The sequence below is a fragment of the Poecilia mexicana genome, unplaced genomic scaffold, assembly GCF_051168715.1.
Source record: "Poecilia mexicana isolate PSO_F unplaced genomic scaffold, ASM5116871v1 scaffold_5, whole genome shotgun sequence".
Classification (NCBI taxonomy): Eukaryota; Metazoa; Chordata; class Actinopteri; order Cyprinodontiformes; family Poeciliidae; genus Poecilia; species Poecilia mexicana.
Window position 1 is genome coordinate 9,462,895 of NW_028263374.1, and position 18,512 is coordinate 9,481,406.

At 39.1% G+C, this 18,512-nt stretch overlaps 1 long non-coding RNA gene across 1 annotated transcript; it reads right to left on the reverse strand.

Moving 5' to 3' along the window:
- Nucleotides 1-1,707: 1,707 nt before the first annotated feature.
- On the reverse strand, nt 1,708-12,372 carry LOC106928891 (uncharacterized). The gene is made up of 2 exons (XR_001420549.2): nt 11,794-12,372; nt 1,708-3,677 (listed from the first exon to the last, which is right to left on the reverse strand). It is a non-coding gene; the product is annotated as an uncharacterized LOC106928891 (long non-coding RNA).
- Nucleotides 12,373-18,512: the final 6,140 nt, after the last annotated feature.

The window sequence follows — 18,512 nt, forward strand, 5'->3', positions numbered from 1 at the left end:
TTTGATTTGTTCAAGATGTCAGAGCTCGATGCTAAGAATGATAGCACGCCTGTTGAGCGTTGGAAGCAGGGCTTTGCCAGCTGTTTTGGTCTTAAGCAGTATTTGTGATTTGTCAATAACATTTAACACTCTCTATTTGTTGTGTGTCAACAGCAGAGGAACATGTTTCTGGACACTTTGCAAACGCTGCAACATGCCTGGAACTCTCCCCTCATCCTCCATGCGACGCAGTCATATTGTAAACAAAAACAATAAGTCGGCTCTGATGTCCCAAGTTTAAATATTGACGTCAGCTGGCGCTCATGTTGATTTCCCAACTTGGAAATCAGAAAATCTGACCTATGAGTACAAAGAGAGCGCACCAAAAGGTATAGTATTATGAACATTACCCATGTATACTGAAAAACTATTACTAAATTTAGCTTGTATTTATTTTAAATTCTTACTTTAGATTATCAATCATAAAAAGAAATCACAAAATAAAACAAAACATTCTTATTTTAAGTTATTTTCAAAATATTACAAAATTCTTGTCTTGTTTTTACAATGTCATGAATTGTTTTGCGAAATCTTTTGTTAAAACTTCACCTAATAGTCACATTTAGCCTGTAAACTGAACTTGCCATGCAGCTTATTAAAGCTGTCCATAAAGCGATAAGTTGGAGCCCAACATAATTTACACTTTAAGGGCTGAAAATAAAACTGATAGCAAAGATGACAGTGCAGCACATTTTCTTGACCAACCTTTTATTGTCATGGTTTCCACAGGTTGGCTCATCAAGGCTGACCAGAAACAGACAGATGACGGTTTAGCGTGTTGGTGGAATATCTTGTCACCACTGCACAGTCAAGGTTCATGTAGATAGGCCTCTAATGCTCTGGATTGTTCTTGCACCAAGCCATAGATAAACACTCTGTGACTCACAGAAAGACACACGCAGAAGTGAACTCAGAGACACACACCACCGCCAGATAATTGGACAGGAAACCTTCCTCTAGATCAAAAACTTCTGTGCCAGCTGAATTCCTGCCTGGTCCACCAATGAGTCTCCAGATTGTGAAAAATGTAAGATTGAAAACAGGATGGGGGGCGGGGGGGATGAAGGAGGGGTGAAAAAAAAAAAGCCACAATGACAAATCACCAACGCTCGTTCCAGAGAGAGAGAAAGATTTGTTAGAGACGCAACATGATGCATAATGAAAATAGATGCCTGTACCAAGGCATTCTGGGCACGCTGTTGGTATCCATTTAAAATCAATCCTGTCAATGCATCATAAGTTACTTTGACAGGGAGCAAGAGGCACTTCAGGAAACACCAGTTTAATGATGTCTTTAACCTGCCGGTAATTGACCTCCAAATTGAAAGGGAGAAATCGTATTAAAAGCCCGGGGCAGGCGATTATAGTTCTCTGCTGCTTCTGCACGCTATACATCATTTCTGATCAGACCTGGGTCAGCATAAACCAAAGTGTTTTTCTTCCCCCTTGCAGAAAAACAGAGGTCTCTGTATACAGTAGCGAATGACTGTACTGGTGCCGGAGCGGATTTATGTTCTGTGTTCGCCGCTGCCTTGTACTTTCGCAGCATGGTTGGGTTGTTTTTACCCCAAATATAAAGACACATATACAGACAAAGACTGAGAATCCCAAGTTATTTTTGGGAGCCTACAGATAACTGCGGCAAACGATCAGAGTAGCAAGAAAAGGAGCAGTACATAACAGAAGCTTTTAATATAAAAGAGACTTACATACTTACACTCCAACACAACAACAAGCTTTCAAAGAGCATCATAGAGTTAAGAAAAAAAAAACACAGCTTGAATACCCGCCATCTGGCTGCGTTTAGGAAACAAATGACATCAGATTTGTGTGTGACTTCAGGAACAGAGACATTATAGTCTGCTGTCAATTTACTTTCACTTTGTTAGGTTACTCAAAAATTTTAAGCCCACATCAAATGACGTTCGTTCCCTTTTGTTTCGTGGCAGCCTTCCTCATTTTGACATTGAGTGCCACGTTGCATGATGCAAGCGGCATCAGAACCGGCCACCCAGCACCACGCAGGCATTAGCTGCTTGTGTACCCCAACCACGGCCAGCAGCAGCAGCTTGCAGAGACATGAGTGCTAGCCGCTGTCCAGAGACGACAGAACCTGTTCCAATTTAATTAATACTAGAGCAGCCCACCCAGGCATCCTGAGCATCCCTTATTTCCTCTTCTGGTTTCTCCTACAGTCTTAACCCCACAGCTTTTTTTCAACTGATAAAAAAAAAAAAGTCTGGGATTCAGTAAAAGCTGCTTTTCCTCTTGAAAGGATGTGATCTCTCAACTTTGCTTAGGAAAAAGTTCTTGGATGTACGGACATATGAACAGGTGACAGAATGTAGCTTCTCATTTGATTCTCCCACCATATCAGTCAGGTTTTCTTTAAAAAAAAATCATAGCACAATAAAGGTTTCTGTAAAGATCATGAAGCCGTTCTGTCTCAATGTTTTTGGATTGTATGCTTGTATGCTTTTGATCAGTTGATTTTTATTAAATATCTTACAGATAGTTTTACGGTTATTCCCAAACATGACTTTTAGTGGTTTTGCAGATTATCTCGAGGGTTGAAATAGATCCCACTGAGGATTAGATCTGATTTTAATGATAAGGTTCAGCATTTATACATGAGGGAATGTTAAGTCTGAGTAGACTTTATTCATAAACATGTCATCCACTTTCAAATAAAGAAAACCTATTGTGTCTAAAAGAGGCCCAAACTTGAGACATATATACAAATGCAAACATTTAAAACTTGGTAAGGACTACAAAACAGAATGTATAACATACAATAAAATACCAGTAATCTCCAATTATAGTCTCAAGAGAGAGATTAGTTTGATTTAGTAACTAAATAGTTTCTTCATGTTCTAGCGATGATGTTGCTGTAATAATATGCAGGAAAAAAACTATAAAGCTGAAGCTCTGGACTTCATGACAGAAATACATCCAGCTTTTATTTTTAATGAAGTCAACGTTTGTACTATTGACCATTTTGCCTGCTGCTGATTGTGAAGTTATATGTGCATGCTTATCATTACAGTGTATTCAAAGACAAAGTCATTCTGGATAAACAAGGAAATCAAGGTAATTGTGAGGATTACCTGGAATAATTTCATTGATTCCGGAATGACTCAATAAAATCAAATCTTGAATCTGAATAACTTCATCCACCCTTTATAGTTTTTTTTATGTAAATAAAATGTGTTTCAGCTACTTTGAGCAAATCTCCCTTGCAAAAAGAAACAAACCTGATGGGAAACAACGTCACACAGACAGCAAGGGAAGTAACGGAGACAACAGTGCATTGCTGTTGAACAGGATGTGGCAGAGGAGGCCTGCACGCTTGATTGTAATTGCAATCATGTTCAATGGCTTGCTCAGGAGTCACGGGGTGGAAGTAGGAGGACTGACGGTGGTTTGACTGAGAATGAGGTAGGATGAGGAATGACAGGAGAGGCGGAGAGTAAGCGTGTGCCCATATGCTGCTGGGATGGGAGGGAATCTCTGAAAGGAGATTTCACCCGGGCCAAGTCTCCGCACAGCCTCAGGATCGGTCCAAAGTTGAGCGGGACCAAAACAGAGTCTCAGAGGGATGGAGAGGAGGACGAGGGCTTGTGGGTGTCTATTGCTTTCTGGAAGAGTAAAAAAAACAACAAAAAAAGCATATTTTAATCAACCAACCAAGAAAAGTAAAAGAAAAAAGGCTGCTGTGAGGATTTTCTTTTCTTCACAATAAATTATTTTGACATCATAATGCAGCAGAAATCAGTGGTAGAAACATAATTCATCCAATAATATTTGTATGACAAGAATATACAGTTATACATCCTAACAGTTAAAAACACAAATTGTGCTGATTAGCTGCTTTGTATAATGACTCTACACCACAACATGTACAGGAAAATAAAAAAAAAAAAGAATTTTATCACTCATCAAGTATGCAAACAATATAATGTATGTTATTTGAAAATTAAAACAAAATTTGAAACTCTAAATTGTACATTTAATTTTCTCAGAATTCAAGCAATAACAAATAATCAAATAAGTAAGCATCCAGTTCCAGGACTTTGCCTGAGCTCTGCTTTGTAACCTTATTTCATTCCTCTGGATTGAAATAACGTTATCGTCGAACTCAACAAAAATTAACCCAACTGTGAAAAAAAAAAAAATCCTGGAATTAAAGAATTATTCCTTGCATTGCCCTGCTGATGGTAATCCAATCTGTTATCATGTTAAGAGGCATCCTAGCCACTCCCAACCCAGCTGGCCTGATACTGTACAAACACAGTCATCCTGTCACCAATGCTGAGAGCAGCAGAAGGGACAACACGGGACAGGTGGTGGCTACATGTGAATCATTGTTCCTGTAAGAAAACACAAGTCCCACTGGTCCTCAGACACTCCTCCTTCTCCTTATTTCTTTCCTCTTTCTTCCTCTTCACCCACTCTTTTCTGCCCTTCCTCCTTCTCTTTCTCAGATTAGGTGTGAAGAATAATTAGCGAGTGCTGAGGAGTACTGGGTGGACCGGATACTCTCGGGAGCCTGGTCACTTTGCCACCAAATGTCCCTGGCAACACAGATGACGATGCATCTGTAATGAGAGAGCGCTACTGTATCATGTCTGAGTGCGTCTCTGAAATATTGTCAACAATTGGTATGAGTTTTGTTGGATCTGTTTGCTTTCTGACTTTTTTCAAGATTTACAAAGATGTTTTTTTTTCTCTTAACCTTTCTGCCATTTGTTGGCTTTTTTTACATAAATATTTGAACCACTGCACCACCAAGAAGAAAGATATGACGATATAAGTCATACGGTTTTTCATCTCCTAAACAAACAGTATTGTATTTTGTTAGGATTTTATGTAACCGATCAACAAAAAGTAGTGTGTAATTATTAGTTAGGATACATTGATTTAATCAGAAAAATGTGGTGTGTGTGTGTGTGTGGGTGTGTGGGGGTGTGTGTGTGTGTGTGTGTGTGTGTGTGTGTGGACTTCACTTCTCTCCCCAGAGTCATTATGTTGTGGAGTCGAAGATCCAAGTGATCTCAACTTCAACAGATGCTTTCAATTCACTTTTTTTTTTTGTTGGATTTAGGTCAAGACTTTGAGTCATTTTAATACATGAATATGATCTGATCTACATTTTTCTATAATAGAGCTAACTGTATGTTTAAGGTTACCTTTAGCAGTAACATTTTTCTCAACTACTCCACAATTATGTGAAGTGAAACATATTTCATAATTCTCTGAAGTTTGTAGTTGCAACATAACAAAATATAGAATAGTAATAAAAATACAGCTTACTTTTTGAAGTTAACTCTAGCAATTAAGCATTTTTTATATTTTTTTAAATCTACCAATTAGGAAATTTTAACAATGCCATTAGTAAAATGTCTCCTTGTGCCTTAATATTTTCTAACACTAAACAACACAACTCAAACAACCATCATTAAGATTTGGGAAGGTTGACCCTTAGGTTTTTCTGTGTCATCATAACATCAAACTGTGTGATCGTTATGACTTTTACATCCATTTTTAGGGATTAAAAATTCAACGTTGGAATTGAATCTCTCGTGTTTTCAAGTGAACTGGTCATTAAAACACAGACCAGTCCACAACGAAGGCCTCAAGGCTGATTTGAAGACATTCCTTGGTGCTTTTGAGGCTGCAGATTAGATCAAAGTTGGACAAATACATTTCCTTTAACATGTTACAAGAGCTTTCATTATTACAGTATATTGATTAGCTACTAATATTCAATTCCGATTAATCAATTCATTCTGAAGACATACAACAGGTCTAGATTGAATTTGTACTAAACACTGAGAGTTTTTTTTGGATAAAGAAAACTAAGCCTTGATAACGGATCCCTATTTGAAGCTTGGAGGTGCCAGGCGAACATAAATTTAACCACTCTAGAGATATACGTAGTACGAAGGCAGTGACTACATCATTTCGTATCAAGCTGTTGAGCAAACACTTGGCTCAATCCCCAGATGGCATCAGGAAGCAGAAGAGATGGAGCTTTGCAGAAGCATCCATACAGATGAGTGGAAAACTGTGAGTCTGTATAATATTGGTAGGGGGTGTTCCTGACACCCTGGCAAGTCCCATAATCGGCTTTCCTCAATGACAGCGAGGAGCCCAAAGTACAGTCTAGTCTGTCTTACAAATGCACGCACACACACCTATGCAAATGCACACACACACAAACACCTGGCCTGAAACATAGGAGGTCCGAGACTGCCAGCTGAAGAGCAGGATGCACATCAAGTTGGAGGGAAACTCGCACAAGCATTCTGTGAGTGCAGAATTAAACCAGCAAGAAGCAGCTTCTGGTCCAGAGATGAAACTGCGATATGTGCAGCATGTGCATACTTGACATAGAAACGCATTAGAGTCGCATCTTTAAGAACTAAAACAAGTTGTGTGTCTTTAGTCTCTCTGATTCTTCCCACTTGCATCTAAGGTGCTAGAGAGCACTGCTAAAAGGTGTGAGGGCATCATGCAGAGCAGCTGAGAGTACTGAATGCTTTAATAGTATATTTCTAATGTGACTTTTGATACGAAATCCATACAAGATGTCAGTGACATTTCAGATGATCCACGAATGTAACATAAATCAAAGAAGTACAGATCAAGTAAACATGTTTGTCAGTATTTAGAAACTAATCCTGCCTCCTATCAGGGCAAAATGTTAAAATCATGTTACGTCCTAACGATGAAAATGTTTTCTTTTATTTTCAGGTACAGGACATGAAGCATATTGTGAAAGGAAGAGCAAAGAGCTCTCTCAAGACTTTCACTGCATTATTGTTGCAAACATTACAATAATATTAGATACAGAAGTGTTCCTTATTTTTTAATATTCCAATAACTGGAAAACAACCTTTTATCATAATTCAACAATTACCTGTCCAGGATGCACCCCACCTCTCACCCAGTGACCGCTGGCACCAGCACCCCTAGCAACCCCGCTGCAGATAAGCATGTGAGATAATGGATGGATGGATAGTAATAAAGCAGAAAATAATAATGAATTGGTGTGTTGGAGATTTCTTGTTTTTGTCTGGCTTATTTTCTGCTCCATAAATATTGTTTTTATTTTCGATAGCTGCCTGCGGCTTTAACGAGTCACCGTGTTCGACAGCTTCATGAATAACCGAGCACGCTTATCTGTCCTGACCCTCCTGGGGACATAGCAGGGAGGAAACAAATGCGAAACCCAGCCAGGATCAATACTGCCAAAAATGTGACGGACTTTTGGTGGCATGAGGAGGTAATTTGGGATTTTTCAGCACTTAAGCTTACGGGAAGAGAAACTTGAGGATAATGTAACATTTGTGCTTTTATCTCATGCTGTGTACAAATTTCATGATGCATAAAGAGGAATCTCATATTAATAAACAAACCGCTGCTAATGCTCATCTTGTTAGTTTGCTTTTAATCAGCGCAAGACCCAGAACTATTGATTACTCTGTTCTGTATGTGTATGTATTGGAATTTGTTTATTAATTAATTTCTACTTTTTTTTTTCTTACAGCAGTACAGTGACCGAAAAATTACTAAGACCTTCTGCACATTTCCCCCAAACCATCTCTGGTTACATTCAATTTTGCATTTAATGGAAGCAGACGTCCTCACTGAAAACTGATATTAAAATTAGTTTGATGAAGTGAAACATTTAAGTATGAAAGAATCCAAAACAGAAGAAATCTAAAATAATTTTTCTGTTACTGGATTTTACACAGTACAACTACATCATATCAATATGTAAATAACTGCTAAATTGGAAAATTCTCCTTGTTCATTGGTCCAACAGTGACTCTTAGTGGTTAATTTAGGCTTTTATTTTAAAGAACGGTAGATTTCTTCTTTGTTTGTTCTGTGGTTACTTAGCAACACCCTGCGAGATGAGACAACGATAGAATATAAAGAAACCCGGAGAAAATCTTTAAAATAGCGCACTCGGAAAGCAGAATGAGTTATAAGTATAAGTAATTGTGATTTGTAATAAGAAATGTTATAGGTTTATTTAAGAAACAGTAGAATGTCGTGGTTTATAAACAAAACTGTATATTGACAAGTTAAAGGACATAACGTGATCTTTTTGTGTGTAACTGAATATTGATATGTTGGTTTTATACAAGAGCTGAGTATGTCCAACGGTTCTGTATCCTTTTGTTTTATACTACAGTTTTCACGGTGTCAATGGAAAGAAAGTTTGAGATTAAATTGCACCCGTTTGAAACTCCCTGCGTCTGGCTGTTCAATCCGAGAGGCCGCTACAGTGAAAACTCAACGCAAGAGACCAGATCTTTCTGCAGTGAAGCCGACACCATCCCATCTGGAACGAAGCTGTCTCCTCTCGCACCAATGATCTCACATAGGCAAGATAAAGCATAAAGTTAAAACGGACAATCACAAGAACAAGCTCACAGCATAACTATCATAACTTTTAACTATCCCTTGACTCATAGTGTCAAGGGATAGTTAAAAAAAAGTCTTCTGTGAACCCAAAGCAGACAGAAAGCAAATAAAATGTCACTTCCAACAGAGAAAACAGAAAATCCTGTTGACATGCCGTCTAGTTCCAGAGAAAGAAAACTAACAGAAAAAGGCCAAGAGATGCACATCCAAGAGAACAAAAAATGTGAGAAAGTGTTCCACAAAGTTTATGATTCTTGGAAGTGGGTAGCAAGAGAAACTAGGAAAAAGCTAAAGGCCCTCTGTACATTAGAAGAACTCAATGATTTACAGGAAAGCATTCAAGCAAAGTATGATGCTGTAAGACTGCAGTACGAACCCATTCTACGTAACAGTAACACCACAGCAGAGATTGTCAAAAAGATGGAAGCCTGTGCTACACTCACAAAAGAAATCTGTGACCTCATAAACAATCGCATAGAGACTATTGATAAAGATTATAATAGTCATCTTGAGAAAGAAAGAGTAATGAGTAAGAGAAACATTAAACAAAGATGAATATGGATCTATCTTTGGTCACAGTCAAACTGAAACCATAAACTCATCAAAGTCATCAGAGAGTTCAAGCAGACATTCCAGTTCATCTAGTATTAATAACAGCAAGGCAGATGCACAAGCAGAGCTTGCTGCTAAAGAGGAGCAATCAAAGGCTACAAGGGAAATTCAAGCACAGCAAGCACAACTCCAAAAATTAGAAAATGAATTGAAACTTAAAGAGTCAAAAATGCTGTCAGAAATGAAGCAAAAGGAAGTGGAAATGCAACAACAGCTGGAACAAGAAAGAGCAAAACTGCAACGGTTAAAAGAAGAAAAGGAAATAGCTGTAGCGGCAGCTCGTGTGAGAGCATATGAGGAATTTGAACACTGTGAAAACAATGTTGAAGAAATTGAAGATATTAATTACAGAACTAACCCTGTCTTCTCTAGAGCTAAACCCTGCTTAAATGCAGATTCTGCATCGTTCCAGCCTTACCAATCATCTCCTGAGGTGACAATAAATCCAGAAACATCCAATCTAGCTGAAGCATTCGCAAGCTCATTAAGTATGACTCACTTGCCACTCCCTGAACCCACAATATTTAGTGGAGATCCTTTGAGGTTTACTGATTGGAAGATGTCATTTATGACTCTTATTGACAGAAAGCCCATCCCAGCAAGTGAGAAGATGTTTTAACTCAGAAATTATCTTGCTGGAGAAGCACGCAAAGCTGTTGAAGGTTTCTTTTATCGAGACTCAGAAAGTGCATACATCGAAGCATGGAAAGTCTTACAAGACAGATATGGAAACACGTTTATTATACAGAAAGCCTTCTGCGACAAGCTTGCAAGATGGCCAAAGATCAACGCAAATGACTCACTTGCGCTATGTGAGTTTTCTGACTTCCTCCAAGGCTGCAAAGAAGCAATTCCACATGTCAAGGGACTAGCTATCCTCAATGACTGTGAAGAGATCCATAAATTGATCAAAAAATTGCCTGAATGGATTGTTCGCAAGTGGAGTCGAAGAGTTGTAGAGGAACTTGATGGATCAGGTGATTATCCAGATTTTAAATACTTCACAGAGTTTTTGAGCAAAGAGGCAAAAATAGCCTGTAATCCCATCGCCTCACCCCTGTTGGGGGGAAATTTCAAGTTTCCAGATGACAGAACCCCAAAAAGAGCCAAAACTTTCAACACACTAAATGCACTAAATGAAGGAGGTGGAGGTTCACTGGGACATGCTAAATGTTACGCTAATGCTTTTGCAATATTTACAACACATCTCTAAAAGTAGCTAACTTTCTGCTTTGCTTTGAAATATTTACTAGCTGTGTATATTCTTTTAAAAGAATATCGGAAAAACTAGACTTAGTTATCAATAATAGTGGGCTGCTTGTATCATTCAGAGTTTATTGGCAGTATCCATACAAACTCGCTACCATAAAAAGCCTGAAAGCTGTCTAGCTTTCAATTTTGTTTTTCTTGTTTTATTTTAGTTCAAATAAAAAGCTAAACTTTAAACCTAAGAACATTCAAACTTTCACAGTCCATTAAGTAAATATTAACCATGCAACAAATGTCTGACAATCTCATCTTATGGTGGTTGTGTTGCATAGCAATAGAAGAGAAATGCTGGAAAAGTAATAGTGATCTTTTTTTTTGTTTGTGTTGAGTATTTGAAGCACACTTCAAAGTGCATTTCTTTCATTATTTGTCACATCAGTTTTACTGTACTTCAATTATGTACCAAGAAATATTACTACAAATTTTACTGTACATGCAAACGTCTTATAGTTAACACAGCCTGAACAAATCGCTTCCAAAAACTATACAAGTTGCCTTCAAAACGGTTCCAAAAACACAAAAATTGTAAATCATTAATTGATAAAATACCAGTGTGTATGAAACTGGTGTCTCTTCAAAAATACTCAAGTACCCATGAAATAGTTCTCAGTTGCAAAAAGGTTGGTGACCCCTGCTCCGTAGACTGTGCCAAAGCTCTAGTGTTTCATTAGAGAATCTCTTTGGACTGTAAAACATACAAAGAAGAAGAAGAAAAATCAATAGTCATGGTGTCGTGTGTGTTTACAATATGAAGCGTGAACATGTTAAGCTCATCCATCCTGGCAGACTTCAAGCTGACAGGTCTGTATTCTTAATGAACCTAGGGGGATAACACTGCGAGCACTCACTCACTCACTCTCCAGTCAACCTGTGCAAACGTCCTCTGGTGGCTGCTGCAAATGACTCAAGGCAAAACCCAGCACAAACTGGCTGAAGCCCGCTGTAGACGGCGTGTGTCTGTGCATCTGCTAGAAGACCGCAGAGGACCAGGTGGATGGAAGCAGGTGGATGCACATGTATACCATCTAACACAGAGAAAGTTTAATTGCCTGCCAGCTGGTGACACTGGTATCCCTCACTCCTGCAGCGATCAATCTTAAAGAAAAAGGTAAACAATGCTGTGGCGATGTCCTTTAAGTCAGTCTGTCTGCCCTTGTTAAGAGGTGCAGCTCCTCTAAAGTGGAAACAAAGACACAATTGACATACAAAATTGATTCTTACAGACTGAGCAAAATCTGTCTTTTTTTTTTTTTTTTTTAATGAGTATCAACCAAGGACAGCTTAGCGCCGTATGATAGAAGCTTATATCAGTGCGGAGATTGCTTGTTAAAGATATAGCAGAGAGTTGCAGCACAACCGCATTAATTAGGTCCCCATCAAAGGGAAGCGCAGCCGACTGAATAAGCGTTGGCTGCTGTGTCTCTTTGTGCTTACCTTTATGTCTTAATATCCCATATGTGTTTGCGCATGAGTTATAAAATAGCCCGTCGACATTTTGCCAAATAACCGTCAGTATCTTGTGTATGTCTGTGTGAGCGCTGCGAGGAGAGAGAGAGATGACACGTCGAGAGTAAAGCCATGACTGGTTAACAGTAAACACACCGCTGAGGGCTCATTAGAGTAGCTCTTCCTGCTTCTCGTTGCTCTGCTCCAGTGACAGGGCTTTGGTTCCAACCATATCTGGCATCCAGCAACAAGCTAATTAGCGGCTAGCACTCATTACAGTAAGGCTAGCGAGCGCAGCTCCTCTCCAGCTCATCATCTGTAACCTGTCAAAGAAGCAGCGTGTAATGTTTTGGCTGCGCTTCGCACAGGAAGAAAGAATGGAAAAGGTTTTTCTAAACAACCTGTTCTTCCCGTCCTCGCACCATGGCTCGGCACCATTGCTGTGCCTTTGGAAAAGTTGTGCCGCTCAAACTTTTCCGCATTTGTCACGTTCCAACCACTAATGTCCTCGTGCTTTATTCGGAGTCCATTTGACAGACCATCACAAAGTAGTACATAATTGTACTACTGTTGTTTATCAAGTGTCAGGCCACATCATTTTTTGTTGATCTTGTTAAAATCTAGCGCCTCAAGCTGTTTCAGGATGAACGTAATGAATGTCGTCCAACTCTTAAGTGAGGGTTTCAAAGGTCTGTTAGAAAACAATAGAGAGCATTGTAAAGACCAACAGCAGATATGTTAGGTATAAAATCGTGGTGAAATTTCAAACAATGTTAGGATACAAACAATATCCAGATATTTTATCATGTCATTGTTGACTGTTCAGTTCCAGTTAGCAAAACCAACAAGAACTTGATGTGGACATAAAATGACAAGTCTGGCAATAAGAACATTAATTAGAGAAGCAGCCAAGAGGCTCATGGAGCTGCAGAGATCAAGAGCTCAGATGGAAAAAAAAAATGTTGACATGACAACTGTTGGAAAACTCCATGAATCTGGCCTTTATAGAAGTGTGGCAAAAAGAAACTTATTATAGAAAGAAAAGCATTTGCAGATTTAAAAAGGCTATGAAGCATCAAAACATGTGGAAGAAGGTGCTCTGATCAAATTAAACTAAGTATGGACTTTTTTTTTTGCCTTTATAAAAAATTCTGTTTGAGAAAAAAAAAAATTGCAGTTTCTCCAAATTGCACTAACAGCACATGAATGTCACACCATTATGATGTCATCAGATGTGGACCACATCAAGGTAAACTAATGATGTGGGGGATTGGTGTCGTGCTTCAGCAATCATTGGGGCAACCCAGATAGCACAGAATGATTGAAACAACATTGAATCAACTTCAGCCAGGAACATTGAATCAACATTGAAAGCTGACATTGAAAAAACATTGAAAGTGGTCAGTGACTTGTATGTTGAATCAGCACTAGGGTTTCAACCATAACTGACATTATATCAATGTTGATTCAACCATCATCTGTATGTCAATTTACATGCATATTTGTGTTGATATTACATTGAATGAAAAGGATTTATGTACATTTTTAGGTCCGATAGGTCTACATCATAACATACCACTAAAAGTTTCTTCACTGATGTTAAACACACTGTATTATTGGCAGATCATGGGTAAACTGTGTACAAAAGGTTAAAAATGACAACATGGGTTTGATATAATATTTTGTTTAAGAAAAGAGGGACAGATCTTTAAAGATATTTGACTCCTTTTTGACTGTCAAAGCAACAGTCTATTGTCCACAGAAGAACAAAGTCCATGAGGTTAAGCTTTGTACTGTATGAACTAGGGAAACAGTACAAGTTGTGGTAACCCCAGTTTGACTCTGGTTGGCGTCACTTTGACTCCTTGCGATGTTTTCCTCTCATTCTGGCGTGTAATGAAGCCACTTCTTGACAGTTTCGCTGCAGTCCTCAAGAGTCAGCTTTCAGTCAAACTGCAGAGCAACAGCTGAAAAACACAAAAATAAAAGCGAGGAAGGTGCCGGTTAGAAAGACAATAAACATTTGAAAAGTTCTGAAAGACATTGAAATATTAAACAGTGCACTGGTTACAGGTCTGAGAACAAATACAAACCATATAGTTCCCCATGTACACTCACTGTTAAATTAATATTTATCTTAATCTTTTATTAATATTTATCTTAATGTTTATATATACAACTACATTTACCCATCAAGCAGTATAGTGTAGGACAGTGTTGTGTTCAAGACCACCTAACCCGAGACCAAGACAAGACCAAGACTTTTGGGGTCCGAGACCAAGTCAAGACCAAGACCGAGGAAAGTCGAGACCGAGTCAAGACCAAGACTTTTAGGGTCCGAGACCAAGTCAAGACCAAGATCGAGGAAAGTCGAGACCGAGTCAAGACCAAGACCAGCGGCCGTGCTACATGACACAATAAAATGTAAAATATGATCGAAATTGCTTCTCAGAATAATCTGAAAGATCCATATTCCCATAAAAACACCTAGACATTAAATACTTAATACATTTTACCAATATTAAATATTCCATTTCTGTGTTACAATGTGTGATGGTCTCGTGTCATCCCTAAAAACATAGCACCCTGGGAATTTGCCCATATTGCTCATATAAGAATCCACCACTGTTGCACCATTAAACATAGCAATTGAGGCAATGCCCTGATGGTAAATAACGCTCAACTACGAACACTGACCAAGGAGCAACAAGCAAGAAGTAACCAAACAGAAGGCGCTCATCGGGACTGTTTTCACTCTCTATCCCAGTACATGAAGCCAGGCAGTCTGACACCATGGCAGACATTACAGCTGCCACTTTGAACAAAAACAAAGAGCAATGTGCATGCTCTGCGTGCTCTTTCGTTCTTGTGTTTTAGTTATTTGTTAATTTAAATATCAACGTACATAATTAAATAATGATGCAGTGTACACAGAGCATTACAAGAACAAAGAACGGGTGTTCTGTCAGGACAGATCGTACGCTTAGCACGAACTCACGGTGTTCTGTCAGATCAGATAGTCGTACGCTTAGCTCAGACATGCATACGCTGTCATTACCATATGATTTTATTTAATCAGCAACATAGAATCATGACGTAGATCATCATACACTTGGTTATTAACAGTTGTATGGCATCCAGCTGCAGCCAGACCTGCTTTAAATACACTTTGAAACCACTACAAAGCATGTATATCCATCTAGTTATCACATTATGTCATTAGAAACAATTTAATGACTTATTTTCGTCATAACTTGTTGCATATGCTGAACTGACAACTCCACTGACGGTCGGACTTCTTAAGGCACATGCGCTGGCATGGTACTCACTGCATGTATGCTAGGAACATAGAATCATGACGTAGATCTGTTATTAACAGTTGTATGGCATCCTGACTTAGCGGTTAAGTGAGTTTTACACGGGCGTGTGTTGTAGCTGACTCCAGCTGCAGCCAGGCCTGCTTTAAATACACTTTGAAATCATGACAACACATGTATATCTATATAGTTATCATTGAAAACAATTTAATGACTTATTTTCGTCATAACTTGCTGCATATGGTGAACTGACAACTCCTCTGACGGTCGGACTTCTTAATGCGCATGCGCAGGCATGGTACTCACTGCACGTATGCTATTCTGACAGTGTATGGTAATCTGATAGAACAACGGCTCTCAGTGAGTGACACTCCAGTCCTATCTAATAAATAAAGAGCCAATGTCACATCACTATATTGCAGACTTTTGGACATAGCGTTATCCTATATATGCGACAAGTCAGTCAACATCTCCGCACAATAATTCAGGCAGTGAGTGACTTTTTTTCATCACAAATGCTTATGTGTCTCTGTACAGCTAGCTTTGCTAACATCACGTTAATGGAGCTTACCTTCTTTGAGCTACTTTTCTAAGTGACGAAAATAGTTAGACATTGTCCCCACCGTCTGTGAAAGCGAAGCGCTGCTGAGTTAGCTCTGGCCATCGGATTTCTTACTATTTATGCAGCGCTATTATATTACTGACGATTAGACATTAGCAGGTTTAGTTCAGTTATTCACCCACCTAACATGTTTTAAGTGTTTCCCTTCTGACTCTCCTGGATTGAATCTGTGGATGATTAACAACCTTCTGCACTTCTTGATGGCTGCAGACAGACATGCAGTCATCTAACTTAGCTGTTCTGGAACAGAGGCACATCTAAGCACGTCCCTAAGCACATCATAATAAAAAGTTAAAAATCAGTGATAACTATCACAACAATTTAAAGCCCACCTGGAGCAGCCAGCCTTACACTTCCTTGTCCACCACATGCTCTCCCAGACCAAACAATAGGCCCCACCCTATTTTAAAAACTCAAATCCCACAAAATCTCGCAGGATTTCATACTTGGGCCTGGAGTGGTGGGTAGGATGAAAATATAAAAGGAGACATGACCTCAATTATTAAAAATATCTGTTTTGCCCCAAAATAACCAGGATTACTATGGGCACAAAACAATGCCCTTATTTTTCAATAAGCACATTTAAGATCAAAGTAATATTGAAAAACTTACCATAAAACTGCTCAGATGAGAATTCAATTCAGAAGCCGGTTGCAAACAAGCCAGCAGCAAAGTGGCTGTTTGGTTGGGACAAACCACTAGTGTAAAAACAAGGAGGTGGACTGTACAACTCCTAGTACAGACTTGTAGATGTGTTTGTGTCAACACAATATGCACAGTCAGTAATAATATTTACAGACAAGTAAGAAAATGTACAGAAAGGAATCACAACCCACTGTTCTCAACATGTAGTGCTTAATTTGAAATATGATTAACCCCCACTTAGTAATAAAATGTTCTGACCCAGAGCTCAAGGAGGGGGGGAGGGAAGAAGGGATGAGAGGGGGTAAAGAGGGGAAGGTTGGGAGGAGCAGGTGAGTAGGGGTAGGTTTGGGAGGGAGTAGGGGGAGATGAGGAGGTGATGAGGGGTGCAACAAACTGCACAGATTGCACACAATGGTAAATTGCTTATTACATGAGTGGGATGTCCCAAACACACAGCCACTTCGCTGTCGACTTGTTGGCAAAAGATGTTAATTCAATGCTAAATTGTCATCATGTGCAATCTGGGTACAGAACGAAATCACAACTCAATGTTGTCAACACATAGTGCTTAAGTTAAAACATGATTAACCCTCACCTAAAATTGGGTGTGCTGTGGTGGCGCAGGGGTTAAGCACAACCCACATATGGAGGCCTTAGTCCTGGATGCAGCTGTCGCAGGCTCGATGGCGACCTTTGCTGCATGTCTTCCCCCTTCTCTCATTACCTATTTTCCTGTCAATTAACTATTGAATAAAGGCCACTAGAGCCAAAAAAATCTTTAAAAAAATAAAATGTGAAAATGAAAAACCCTCACTTAAAATTAAAGTTGTTTCACCCGGAGCCCAAGGAGGGGGGAGGTTGAGGGGTGGGCGGTGTGTGTGTGTCTTTGGTGGGTGGAGGTTGGGTGTTGACATTGATTGAACATTTAGATTACTAGTTCTTCCCCAAACCTTATCCTCAAGACAAACTGACCTGCGTGTTCAGCAAAACCCTGTTAATCAGACATCAATGTGTCATGTGTGCTGAATTAGGGAAATGCCTAAAACTTGCAGGGCAGTGTGCCAGGTGGACCGGTGCTGAAAAACACTGGATTTGATGTTGGCATTTCAATCAATGGATGTTAATTGGCTAGAATTGAATGGTTGTTTGATGGTTGATCCAGCTTCTGTTGTTGATCTTAACCATAAATTCAACCTTTGTGATCATAATTTAACATTGAATTAACATCTTTTGCCAACAAGCCAACAGCGAAGTGGCTGTGTGTTTGGGCCATCCCACTCATGTAAACGATAGGGGTGGACCGCTTCACTCCTTGTAGTAAGTTGTAGATGTTTTCGTGTCAATATATTACACACAGTCACAGTATGTACACAGTAAGAACTTTTATTAACAAGTAAAACAATTTACAGAAAGAAATCACCACTCACTATCCTCTACAGTGTTATTAAAAATGTGATAACCCCCGCTCAGTAATAAAATGTTCTGACCCAGAGCGCTGATGAGGATGAGAGGAGGGGAAGAGGTGCGGCAAAACAGCTGACATTGATTCAACATTGATCAGATGTTGATCAGACATCCGCATTTCAGTCATTAGATTTCAACGACTAAACAACATTGATTCAATGACACAGTTTCAACGGTTTGATTGGATGGTTGTTTGATGGTTGATCCACCATCATTTGTCGACTTCAAAAATCAACGATTCTGACGATGATTCAATGTAGATTTAACGTCGTATGCTATCTGGGAAGACAACCTGGACAGGTTGGGAGTTCATCATAGACACACACAAGGACAAATAACCACGCACACACAATTTAGAAAGAACAATAGCAGTCATATTTTTGGATCGAGAAATCAGGGGAAGACTTGCAAACTTCGTGCATCTTCATTGTTATTATCATCATCACTTATACAGAGGTCTCACACCAGCCACAGCGGAAACGAAGCAAAGTGCTGAACATCAACTATAAATAAGAAAACGGCAAAAAAAGACAAAACTAAACAGGATTATTTGAAATACAAATGTATCATCATTTTCTCAAGAGTATTTTTCATAAGTCCTATGCCCAACACGACAAACCTCCGAATTAAAAGAAAAAAAAAATAGTGCTGGACAATAC